Raw genomic sequence first — 14,544 nt, 5'->3', positions numbered from 1 at the left:
CTGACATCCACACACACCCATCAATCACACTGACACCCATCAATCACACTGACATCCACACACCCCCATCAATCACACTGACATCCACACCCCCCCATCAATCACACTGACATCCACACACCCCCATCAATCACACTGACATCCACACACACCCATCAATCACACAGACATCCACACACCCCCATCAATCACACTGACATCCACACACCCCCATCAATCACACTGACATCCACACACCCCCATCAATCACACTGACATCCACACACACCCATCAATCACACTGACATCCACACCCCCCCATCAATCACACTGACATCCACACCCCCCCATCAATCACACTGACATCCACACCCCCATCAATCACACTGACACCCATCAGTCACACTGACATCCACACACCCCCATCAATCACACTGACATCCACCCCCCCCATCAATCACACTGACATCCACACACACACATCAATCACACTGACATCCACACACACACATCAATCACACTGACACCCATCAGTCACACTGACATCCACACACCCCCATCAATCACACTGACATCCACACACCCCCATCAATCACACTGACATCCACACACCCCCATCAATCGCACTGACATCCACACACCCCCATCAATCACACTGACATCCACACACCCCCATCAATCACACTGACATCCACACACCCCCATCAATCACACTGACATCCACACCCCCCCATCAATCACACTGACATCCACACACCCCCATCAATCACACTGACATCCTGTGACAGTCTGGCTCGCAGTGGTGTGGTGGATGACGTCACGGACCAGGAAGTAACTGACTCCAAAACAGTGGATGGGCGGGTGAAACCGAGTGCCAAAGCACTCAGCGTATTTAATAATAAATAAACAAAAGATTTAAACAAAATACAAACAAAAGGGCACGAGGGCCAAACGAATAAATAAACAAACAAGTGCCGTGCTGGATAATCCAGCACGTATTAGCAATTGTTTTTTAAATGTTATTCCTTCTCTCCGCTCCCCGTACTCTCTACTCCAACACCCCAACCCCCGAGTGCAGAAAGCTGCTGGTTTATATACTCTGGCCGAGGGATTTAACTAGTTGGTAATTATCTTATTATCCCCCGGCCAGAGTCTGCACGCGTTTGGTAAGGATGCATGACTGTCAGCTAGTTAAATAATCAGTAGCTGATCAGCCATGCATCCTCACGGGGTTTTTAAATAATAATAAAAGACGCGGCGCTTTTACCCGCGCCGCAAACAAAAATACAAATAATAATAAATAGGGGCGGGACACTCTGCCACACATGCCCCCCCTTGTGCGCAGCACACATGGCCCCAACAGCCACCTCCCCCCTCAGTCTTAAAGTCCCGGAAGAGGGGGAAGCAAGTTACTTTTGGGGGGTGGCCATGGTGGAATCTCTGGCACCCCCCCATTCTTCGTGGCCGGCAGCTCCCTCTTCCGGGGCTCCCGCCACACTCTATCCTGCCGCGAAAGTGCGGCTGGGGGAGCTGGTCTCCTGACCTCTCCCCCCTTCTTCATGGCCGGCAGTTCCCCTCCGTGGGGCTCCGACCACATGATCTCCAGCCGCGAAAGTGCGGCTGGGGGAGCTGGTCTCCTGACCTCCCCCCCTTTCTTCATTTCTGGCAGCTCCCTTTCATGGAGCTCCGGCCATCGTGTAGCGACCCCAGGCGAAGCAGGATCCCTGGCGACCCCAGGTGAAGCCGGACCCTCGACGACCCCAGGCGAAGCAGGATCCCTGGCGACCCCAGGCGACGGCAGCAGCAGCGGACCCTCGGAAGGCGACGGCAGCAGCAGCGGACCCTCGGAAGGCGACGGCAGCAGCAGCGGACCCTCGGAAGGCGACGGCAGCAGCAGCGGACCCTCGGAAGGCGACGGCAGCAGCAGCGGACCCTCGGAAGGCGACGGCAGCAGCAGCGGACCCTCGGAAGGCGAACTCGGGAGGGGAGCCCCTGGCCATGGAGGCGGCAGCGGGAGCTCCACTTCTCCCTCGTACCCTGTGTCCTGTGGAGAACAAAAGGCAGCCCCAGGCGATGCAGAACAGCCATCCCCAGGCAATGGCGATGGTGGGAGGGGAGCCCCTAGCCATGAAGGCAACAGCAGGAGCTCCACTTCTCCCAATGGTGGTGGTGGTGGTGGAGGCAGCTCCTGCTCCTCTCCTCTTGCTGGTAAAGGCGGCAGGGGCTCCTCCTCTTCTGGCGGCCAAGGCGGCAGGGCTTCCTCCCCTTCAGGCTGCAGTGGGGAAACCAGCAGGCATGCTCCCTCTGCTGGTGGTGGCGAGGGAGGCGGAACCAGCAGGCATATTCCCTCTGCTGGCGGAGGCGGGAGCAACACATAGTCCTCCCACGGGGGTGGAAGTGGCACCAGCAGGAACTCACCCTCTGCTGGCGGAGGCGGGAGCAACACGTCGTCCTCCCACGGCGGTGGAGGCAGAACCAGCAGGAACTCACCCTCTGCTGGCGGAGATGGGGACAGCTGCTGGTTTATATACTCTGGCCGAGGGATTTAACTAGTTGGTAATTATCTTATTATCCCCCGGCCAGAGTCTGCACGCGTTTGGTAAGGATGCATGACTGTCAGCTAGTTAAATAATCAGTAGCTGATCAGCCATGCATCCTCACGGGGTTTTTAAATAATAATAAAAGACGCGGCGCTTTTACCCGCGCCGCAAACAAAAATACAAATAATAATAAATAGGGGCGGGACACTCTGCCACACATGCCCCCCCTTGTGCGCAGCACACATGGCCCCAACAGCCACCTCCCCCCTCAGTCTTAAAGTCCCGGAAGAGGGGGAAGCAAGTTACTTTTGGGGGGTGGCCATGGTGGAATCTCTGGCACCCCCCCATTCTTCGTGGCCGGCAGCTCCCTCTTCCGGGGCTCCCGCCACACTCTATCCTGCCGCGAAAGTGCGGCTGGGGGAGCTGGTCTCCTGACCTCTCCCCCCTTCTTCATGGCCGGCAGTTCCCCTCCGTGGGGCTCCGACCACATGATCTCCAGCCGCGAAAGTGCGGCTGGGGGAGCTGGTCTCCTGACCTCCCCCCCTTTCTTCATTTCTGGCAGCTCCCTTTCATGGAGCTCCGGCCATCGTGTAGCGACCCCAGGCGAAGCAGGATCCCTGGCGACCCCAGGTGAAGCCGGACCCTCGACGACCCCAGGCGAAGCAGGATCCCTGGCGACCCCAGGCGACGGCAGCAGCAGCGGACCCTCGGAAGGCGACGGCAGCAGCAGCGGACCCTCGGAAGGCGACGGCAGCAGCAGCGGACCCTCGGAAGGCGACGGCAGCAGCAGCGGACCCTCGGAAGGCGACGGCAGCAGCAGCGGACCCTCGGAAGGCGACGGCAGCAGCAGCGGACCCTCGGAAGGCGAACTCGGGAGGGGAGCCCCTGGCCATGGAGGCGGCAGCGGGAGCTCCACTTCTCCCTCGTACCCTGTGTCCTGTGGAGAACAAAAGGCAGCCCCAGGCGATGCAGAACAGCCATCCCCAGGCAATGGCGATGGTGGGAGGGGAGCCCCTAGCCATGAAGGCAACAGCAGGAGCTCCACTTCTCCCAATGGTGGTGGTGGTGGTGGAGGCAGCTCCTGCTCCTCTCCTCTTGCTGGTAAAGGCGGCAGGGGCTCCTCCTCTTCTGGCGGCCAAGGCGGCAGGGCTTCCTCCCCTTCAGGCTGCAGTGGGGAAACCAGCAGGCATGCTCCCTCTGCTGGTGGTGGCGAGGGAGGCGGAACCAGCAGGCATATTCCCTCTGCTGGCGGAGGCGGGAGCAACACATAGTCCTCCCACGGGGGTGGAAGTGGCACCAGCAGGAACTCACCCTCTGCTGGCGGAGGCGGGAGCAACACGTCGTCCTCCCACGGCGGTGGAGGCAGAACCAGCAGGAACTCACCCTCTGCTGGCGGAGATGGGGACAGCAGGCATTCTCCCTCTGCTGGCAGCTTGGGTCCTAAGGCTGTGGAAGCGCAGACTTCCCCCTCTTGGGCTATGGACGCACCGACTCCCCCCTCTTTGGGCTGTGGACGCACCGACTCCTCCCTCTTGGGCTGTGGACGCACCGACTCCTCCCTCTTGGGCTGTGGACGCACCGACTCCCCCCTCTTGGGCGTAGGACGTTCGGGCTCCCCCCACTCGGGCGTAGGACGTTCGGGCTCCCCCCACTCGGGCGTAGGACGTTCGGGCTCCCCCCACTCGGGCGTAGGACGTTCGGGCTCCTCCCACTCGGGCGTAGGACGTTCGGGCTCCTCCCACTCAGGCGTAGGACGTTCAGGCTCCTCCCACTCAGGCGTAGGACGTTCGGGCTCCTCCTCCTCAGGCTGTGGAGGCGAAACCAGCAGGCATTCTCCCTCTGCTGGTGGAGGTGGCGGAGGCAGAGGCAGCTCTTGCTGCACTGCTCCTGGTGATGGTGGAGACAGAAGCAGCTCCTGCTGCTCTGCTCCTGGTGGTGGTGGAGACAGAGGCAGCTCCTGCTGCTCTGCTCCTGACGGTGGTGGAGACAGAGGCAGCTCCTGCTGCTCTGCTCCTGGTGGTGGAGACAGTGGCGAGGGCTCCTCACCCTCTAATGCTGGAGACGGCAGCGATGGCTCCTCTCCCTCTGGCGCTGGAGACGGCAGCGATGGCTCCTCTCCCTCTGGCGCTGGAGACGGCAGCGATGGCTCCTCTCCCTCTGGCGCTGGAGACGGCAGCGATGGCTCCTCTCCCTCTGGCGCTGGAGACGGCAGCGATGGCTCCTCTCCCTCTGGCGCTGGAGACGGCAGCGATGGCTCCTCTCCCTCTGGCGCTGGAGACGGCAGCGATGGCTCCTCTCCCTCTGGCGCTGGAGACGGCAGCGATGGCTCCTCTCCCTCTGGCGCTGGAGACGGCAGCGATGGCTCCTCTCCCTCTGGCGCTGGAGATGGCAGCAGCAGGGTCTCTCCCATATCCGCAGCCAGGTAGTTGAGCACCATGGCTGCGATGTCTGGGAGGGATGCTGGGTGGTGTTGCTGTTCCCAGGCCTCCCAGCGCTCCCCATCTCTTGCCCACAGGAGGTTGATCACTGCAGGGAGGGCTTCCTCATAATCCCTCCCCGGCTCCACCAGCCAGTCCCAGACTCCCTCAGAGGAGAGTGCATTCGTCCTCTTTGGAGGATGCAGGTCCTCCCTCACTGGACGCTCTGGCTCCTCTTTCTCCTGCCATGGAGGGGGTTGGTCGGGTGCTATGTGACCCACCTCCCCAACAGCGAAGCACCACTCCTCACCTTTCAAGCAGGTGGGGCAGACGTCCAGCATGGTTGAGCTACAGTGGGACCTGCGACCGGCCCCACGCTGCTGTAGCTGCTGCTTCCTCCGTCCACTTCTTCCCATATTTTTTTTTTTTTTTTTTTCCCCCCAAAAAACACACAAAAAACACTTTGAAAAAAAAAACGAACAAAAAAAACGAGCTTTTCTTTCCTGGTCCGGCTATTGGAGGTGTTTGTTTTGTCCCACGCAGGACACCATATGTGACAGTCTGGCTCGCAGTGGTGTGGTGGATGACGTCACGGACCAGGAAGTAACTGACTCCAAAACAGTGGATGGGCGGGTGAAACCGAGTGCCAAAGCACTCAGCGTATTTAATAATAAATAAACAAAAGATTTAAACAAAATACAAACAAAAGGGCACGAGGGCCAAACGAATAAATAAACAAACAAGTAAGTGCCGTGCTGGATAATCCAGCACGTATTAGCAATTGTTTTTTAAATGTTATTCCTTCTCTCCGCTCCCCGTACTCTCTACTCCAACACCCCAACCCCCGAGTGCAGAGAGCTGCTGGTTTATATACTCTGGCCGAGGGATTTAACTAGTTGGTAATTATCTTATTATCCCCCGGCCAGAGTCTGCACGCGTTTGGTAAGGATGCATGACTGTCAGCTAGTTAAATAATCAGTAGCTGATCAGCCATGCATCCTCACGGGGTTTTTAAATAATAATAAAAGACGCGGCGCTTTTACCCGCGCCGCAAACAAAAATACAAATAATAATAAATAGGGGCGGGACACTCCGCCACACATCCACACACACCCATCAATCACACTGACATCCACACCCCCCCCCCCCCCCATCAATCACACTGACATCCACACACCCCCATCAATCACACTGACATCCACACCCCCATCAATCACACTGACACCCATCAGTCACACTGACATCCACACACCCCCATCAATCACACTGACATCCACCCCCCCATCAATCACACTGACATCCACACCCCCCCATCAATCACACTGACATCCACACACACCCATCAATCACACTGACATCCACACACACCCATCAATCACACTGACATCCACACCCCCCCCATCAATCACACTGACATCCACACACCCCCATCAATCACACTGACATCCACACACCCCCATCAATCACAATCACACTGACATCCACACCCCCCCATCAATCACACTGACATCCACACACACCCATCAATCACACTGACATCCACACCCCCCCATCAATCACACTGACATCCACACACCCCCATCAATCACACTGACATCCACACACCCCCATCAATCACAATCACACTGACATCCACACCCCCCCATCAATCACACTGACATCCACACACCCCCATCAATCACACTGACATCCACACCCCCCCATCAATCACACTGACATCCACACCCCCATCAATCACACTGACACCCATCAGTCACACTGACATCCACACACCCCCATCAATCACACTGACATCCACCCCCCCCATCAATCACACTGACATCCACACCCCCCCATCAATCACACTGACATCCACACACACCCATCAATCACACTGACATCCACACACACCCATCAATCACACTGACATCCACACCCCCCCATCAATCACACTGACATCCACACACCCCCATCAATCACACTGACATCCACACACCCCCATCAATCACTGACATCCACACCCCCCCATCAATCACACTGACATCCACACACACCCATCAATCACACTGACATCTACACCCCCCCATCAATCACACTGACATCCACACACCCCCATCAATCACACTGACATCCACACCCCCATCAATCACACTGACACCCATCAGTCACACTGACATCCACACACCCCCATCAATCACACTGACATCCACCCCCCCCCATCAATCACACTGACATCCACACCCCCCCATCAATCACACTGACATCCACACACACCCATCAATCACACTGACATCCACACACACCCATCAATCACACTGACATCCACACCCCCCCATCAATCACACTGACATCCACACACCCCCATCAATCACACTGACATCCACACACCCCCATCAATCACACTGACATCCACACACCCCCATCAATCACACTGACATCCACCCCCCCCATCAATCACACTGACATCCACACCCCCCCATCAATCACACTGACATCCACACACACCCATCAATCACACTGACATCCACACACACCCATCAATCACACTGACATCCACACACCCCCATCAATCACACTGACATCCACACACCCCCATCAATCACACTGACATCCACACACCCCCATCAATCACACTGACATCCACACACTGACATCCACACACCCCCATCAATCACACTGACATCCACACACCCCCATCAATCACACTGACATCCACACACTGACATCCACACACACCCATCAATCACACTGACATCCACACACACCCATCAATCACACTGACATCCACACACACCCATCAATCACACTGACATCCACACACCCCCATCAATCACACTGACATCCACACCCCCCCATCAATCACACTGACATCCACACACACCCATCAATCACACTGACATCCACACACCCCCATCAATCACACTGACATCCACACACCCCCATCAATCACACTGACATCCACATACACCCATCAATCACACACTAATAATAATAATAATAATAATAATAATAATAATAATAATAATAATAATACAGAAATGTGCCTGGTGTGAGTTCCAAACTATTTGTCATGTTGTTGATATTAGTTTGAAAATAAGTCATGTTAATTATATTACATAATTTTAGTTCTGCTATAAAACATTTTGAATCTTTTTAAATTGCTCTCTATATAACCACATAGATGAATTATTGGATTGTTTTAACTAGACAAAAAAACATGTATAGCTACAGGTTTGTGGGGCACAGGTGGGACTCCAGTACACTGGGGGAGACAGGTACAGTGCCTTGCGAAAGTATTCGGCCCCCTTGAACTTTGCGACCTTTTGCCACATTTCAGGCTTCAAACATAAAGATATGAAACTGTAATTTTTTGTGAAGAATCAACAACAAGTGGGACACAATCATGAAGTGGAACGAAATTTATTGGATATTTCAAACTTTTTTAACAAATAAAAAACTGAAAAATTGGGCGTGCAAAATTATTCAGCCCCCTTAAGTTAATACTTTGTAGCGCCACCTTTTGCTGCGATTACAGCTGTAAGTCGCTTGGGGTATGTCTCTATCAGTTTTGCACATCGAGAGACTGAAATTTTTGCCCATTCCTCCTTGCAAAACAGCTCGAGCTCAGTGAGGTTGGATGGAGAGCATTTGTGAACAGCAGTTTTCAGTTCTTTCCACAGATTCTCGATTGGATTCAGGTCTGGACTTTGAATTGGCCATTCTAACACCTGGATATGTTTATTTGTGAACCATTCCATTGTAGATTTTGCTTTATGTTTTGGACAAATCTCCGTCCCAGTCTCAGGTCTTTTGCAGACTCCATCAGGTTTTCTTCCAGAATGGTCCTGTATTTGGCTCCATCCATCTTCCCATCAATTTTAACCATCTTCCCTGTCCCTGCTGAAGAAAAGCAGGCCCAAACCATGATGCTGCCACCACCATGTTTGACAGTGGGGATGGTGTGTTCAGGGTGATGAGCTGTGTTGCTTTTACGCCAAACATAACGTTTTGCATTGTTGCCAAAAAGTTCGATTTTGGTTTCATCTGACCAGAGCACCTTCTTCCACATGTTTGGTGTGTCTCCCAGGTGGCTTGTGGCAAACTGTAAACGACACTTTTTATGGATATCTTTAAGAAATGGCTTTCTTCTTGCCACTCTTCCATAAAGGCCAGATTTGTGCAGTATACGACTGATTGTTGTCCTATGGACAGAGTCTCCCACCTCAGCTGTAGATCTCTGCAGTTCATCCAGAGTGATCATGGGCCTCTTGGCTGCATCTCTGATCAGTCTTCTCCTTGTATGAGCTGAAAGTTTAGAGGGACGGCCAGGTCTTGGTAGATTTGCAGTGGTCTGATACTCCTTCCATTTCAATATTATCGCTTGCACAGTGCTCCTTGGGATGTTTAAAGCTTGGGAAATCTTTTTGTATCCAAATCCGGCTTTAAACTTCTCCACAACAGTATCTCGGACCTGCCTGGTGTGTTCCTTGTTCTTCATGATGCTCTCTGCGCTTTAAACGGACCTCTGAGACTATCACAGTGCAGGTGCATTTATACGGAGACTTGATTACACACAGGTGGATTCTATTTATCATCATTAGTCATTTAGGTCAACATTGGATCATTCAGAGATCCTCACTGAACTTCTGGAGAGAGTTTGCTGCACTGAAAGTAAAGGGGCTGAATAATTTTGCACGCCCAATTTTTCAGTTTTTTATTTGTTAAAAAAGTTTGAAATATCCAATAAATTTCGTTCCACTTCATGATTGTGTCCCACTTGTTGTTGATTCTTCACAAAAAATTACAGTTTCATATCTTTATGTTTGAAGCCTGAAATGTGGCAAAAGGTCGCAAAGTTCAAGGGGGCCGAATACTTTCGCAAGGCACTGTACCAGAGTAATCAGGCAGAGTTTAAACTAGGGACATGGGAGGCTAGAGCCAAGGGGAGTTACACTGCAAACTACACAGCAAACAACACAGAAACAGGATTGGAAACCATGCCGAGGGGAACAAGAATAAAACAAACAACCAAACTGCTGCCGATGTTCATAAACTGAAATGCCTATATTTAAATGCAAGAAGCTTGAGAAATACATTCTAGAATTAGAAGCCAGAGTCAATGTGGATAACTATGACATCATAGGAATAACAGAATCCTGGTTAGCTCCAAACGCTGGAGACGAGTTTAACATGGAAGGATACAGGTTAGTTAGAATAGATAGACATGATAAAAGAGGGGGAGGGGTCACAATATACATTAAAAACTACTTAGAATGGGAAATACTGGAAAGCAATGGCAACAAAAATGAATCAATATGGATTAAATTAAATGAAAACAAATCTAAAGCTTTAATAGTGGGAGTGTTTTATGGCCCCCCAGGGCCATAAAACACAGTAAAGAATGGGACACCTTAATTATAGAAGACTTTAACTTCCCAAACATAAACTGAGACCACATGACATCAGACAACAGTTCAGACATGGGATTGATAGAGTTAGTGCAAGATTGTTTCTTATCACAAATGGTGAATACCATAAATCAAAGACAATGGTTTACAATTCCAGGAGAGCAGATTACAAAGGAAAGCAAGAGGAGCTTATATATATATTATTTTTTTCTATTAAATCAAAGGGAGCAGCCTAGGAGAGGGAAAAGGGAACTAGAGAGACAAGTCGCGGCCGATAGTAAACTTAATCCAAAAGGGTTTTTCAATATGTTAATGCTAAAAGGAAAGTGAAAGAGGAAGTCAGTAGTTTATGTGACAGCAGTGGTGATTTAGTGAGTAAAGACAACCAATCGCAGATGTAATTAATCAATACTTTATACAAGTATTTACAAAGGAGGATTTATACAATATACCAAGGTTAACAGAGAGTACACAAACATCATTACCAGAGTGTATAGAAGAGAATGAAGCACTAAGGGAGCTAGCGACACTTCAAATAAACAAATCCTCAGGGCCCAATGGAATCTGTCCAGGAGTCCTCAGGGAAACTAGAGAACAGATTTTTAAACCAATATGTTATATATTCAACAAATCTATAAATAAAGTTACATCCCACAGGACTGGAAAAATTGCAATGTTGTTCCTATATTTAAAAAAGGGAGACAAATGTGACCCTGGGAACTACAGACCTATAAGTTTAACATCAATCCTGTGTAAAATCATGGAAACTATGATAAGGACCAAAATGGAGGAATATTTCTATAGTAACAGCATTATAGGAGACAGCCAGCATGGCTTTAGGAAGGGTAGATCTTGTCTAACTAATTTACTAGATTTCTTTCAGGAGGTGACTGCTAGAGTGGACAAGGACAGTGCGTATGACATCATCTACTTAGATTTTCAAAAAACATTTGACAAAGTACCGCACAAAAGGTTATATCTAAAGATTAAATCAGTAGGAATAAATGGTAAAGTAGCAGCATGGATTCATAACTGGTTACAAGATAGGAAGCAGAGAGTTATAATTAGAGGCCAGGCATCAAACTAGAGTAACGGAACAATTCCATGTCTTCAACATCCAGCCTGTGATTTCTGTCAGGCCACATGTTCTCATCAGCATCACAGAGAATGTTTTCTCTGACCATACAAACATACATGGCAGAGCCACCCTTGACATGCATTCTACAGTGATGTCATGATGTGCCTCTGCAGTGATGTCATGATGTGTCTCTGCAGTGATGTCATGATGTGCCTCTGCAGTGATGTCATGATGTGCCTCTGCAGTGATGTCATGATGTGCCTCTGCAGTGATGTCATGATGTGCCTCTGCAGTGATGTCATGATGTGCCTCTGCAGTGATGTCTTGACATGCCTCCTCCATGGCCTGGAGAAGTGTTTCCTGCTCATGGGGATTACAGTCATACACTTTCCAGCGCCAGGCAGGAAAAAACTCCTCTATGGGGTTCAGGAAGGGAGAGTAGGGTGGGGGGAACACCATTGAGAAGCGTGCATGAGCTTCAAACCACCCAGGACAAGTGCAGAGTGGTGGAAGCTGACATTGTCCCATACAATGACAAAGCTTGTCATCTCTGGCCCTTGCAGCACTCTCTCTTCTGGGGGGATAAGACTGTCATACATTGAATCTAGGAACACCAGCAGGCTTGCTGTGTTATATGGGTCTATGGTGGAATTATGGGAGATTACACCATCTCTAGAAATGGCAGCACACATGGTTATATTTCCTCCATGCTGACCCGGGACTCAACTGTGGCACGATGACCAATGAGATTTCATCCACGTCTCCTTTTTTTGGTCACATTGAATCCAGCCTCATCCACAAATACGTATTCATGTGGAGCAACAGTGGCATCAAGCTCCAGTATTCTCTGTTTATATTAGTGTTACAGTAAAGAATGCAATGCATGACTTACTGGTACATACTGATATAGCATCTCCTTTACCCTCTCAGTGTTCCTCTCATATGGAACCCTGTACACATGTTTCGTTTTAATTCGGTTTCTCTTTAGGACACGGTCAATAGTTGCCAAACTAACACGGTTAATATTTGGAAATGCATCATTGTCCTGAATGATCCTGCTCTGTTGTCTTGTAGACGGATGGCATTGTTTGCAGTGATCAGGTCCACAATTACAGTCTCCTGTTGAAGAGTCGTCCTCTGCCACAGAAGAAGGTTTTCTTTCAGTTCTAAAAATGGATGGAATGCTGACAGACGGGAATACAATATGCAATTGAATGAAAGCAAAAATATACTTTCTCGATCGGTACAATACACTACAGACAGTACCAAGGTGTACACTTTGCAAAGGTCACTTCCCTAGTCTCATTCCTGAAGATACGAATGACTGAAGCAACCGTTCATCTGATGACATAGGGTTGCACCTGCTGCCCAGTTTCTCTCATGGTCAGTCCATGGTTGATTACATGATCAACGATGGTTGCTCATATCTCCTCTTCCTCTTCCTCTTCCTCTTCCTCTTCCTCTTCCTCTTCCTCTTCCTCTTCGAGCTCCAGCTTGTCTTCTCGTACCTGCTCCATTTCTCTCAAACAACTGAGAGCTCACCTGTGGCCCCTTTTATTCATGATTAAGGTCAGATAGATGATTGAAAAATTGAGCAATTTGCATTTGCACATGTGAAGTATAAATGAATGCAATTGGAATTGATTGCTTTCAGTTGCAAACATATGGATTCAATATGAAAACAAGAAACTCTCACATGAATGTTGTGCTAAATGTAGAGATTTGTGTTGTGTTTTGCAAAAGCGTGTTTTAGTTTTGCAATCTTTGTGAAAACAAGTATAAAAACACTAATGGTTTTGCAAAGGAGGCTGTTGTTTCAGTTTTGAGTTATTGGTGTCTTTGAGCACAGTTTCATTCACATTGATTTAGCAATTGAAAAAAACTGTAAATACCACATTCTCCCAACCTTTAAATACATTTATTACATTTTTGGTATCTCCTAATTTATTTGAATTCACTTTAGCAACTGAAATTATGACTAATATTATGTCAGACAATTCCCCATTCAGAACAGAGATGAGTCTTTGCAGTGTCACTAGATTGCACCTCAACAGCACTCCTTCACCAGCACTGAGCACCAATGGGTCATTCATCGCACATGTTAAATGAATGTATTGAGGAGCTTCCTTTGTGAGACCCAGAGCACATTAAGAAACAGCAAACATACTACTCTAGAATTGATTACATTTTGCTATTCCCACATTTATATCTATTCATTTAGCAACTGTAATTCTAGCTAATTTCATTCCCTATTGAGAATCCTTGATGTGTGAGAGAATGACCACCAGGTGGCGCTTCAACACCACCAAACTGAGCAATGATCATTTAAATGCAAAATCTGTATTGACTATTTTAATAGTCAATTAAAATGTGAGAAATAGCAGTAAAACTGCTCAGCATACCTAAAACATGTTGTATTGAATCACCAATAGGGTTTGTGGTTCACATCCAGCCCCAGCCCCTCATTCAGTTTAATGGGCAGAGATGCCAATTCGTTACAGCAATGCTTTGGTGCTTCCTCATTTTAAGGGGCTCCTCACTTGGCTGGGCGACAGGCTGAGGCTGCTGGGTAGTCAAAGTACCCTTTGTGGTGTTTGTTTCTCTAAACTGTACTGTGTCATGTCACAGCAGGATCACAGGGTCAAATAGAAGTGAATAGAGAGAGATTACACTAACAATTTTAGATCTGTGTGTCTGTCTGGCCTAAAGTATCATTATAGGTCTTAATATTAGAACATAAGAAAATGTACAAAAAAACAGAGGAGGTCATTCTTCCATCTCATCTCATCCCGTTCTGAGTAGCTGATTGAACTCAGAACTTTTTCAAGTCAGGTCTTAAAGGATCCCAGTGATTCTGCCTCAACAGCATGACTAGGTAACCCATTCCACACCCTGTCTCCTTCCCTTTGTTCTAAGTCTGTCTCCACTTCATCCCCACTGTGCGCTCTGGTCCTGGTTTCTGTGCTGCTCTTAAAGTACTGGTTCAGGTTAACCATGTCACCTGCTTCTAAGATTTTAAAACCTTCAGCCATGTCCCCCTGATTCTTCAGCCATGTCCCTCCTGATTCTTCAGCCATGTCCCTCCTGATTCTTCAGCCATGTCCCCCTGATTCTTCAGCCATGTCCCTCCTGATTCTTCAGCC

Source organism: Acipenser ruthenus, chromosome 45, assembly GCF_902713425.1.
Source record: "Acipenser ruthenus chromosome 45, fAciRut3.2 maternal haplotype, whole genome shotgun sequence".
NCBI classification, from domain to species: Eukaryota; Metazoa; Chordata; class Actinopteri; order Acipenseriformes; family Acipenseridae; genus Acipenser; species Acipenser ruthenus.
Note: the sequence above shows the minus strand (reverse complement) of the source record.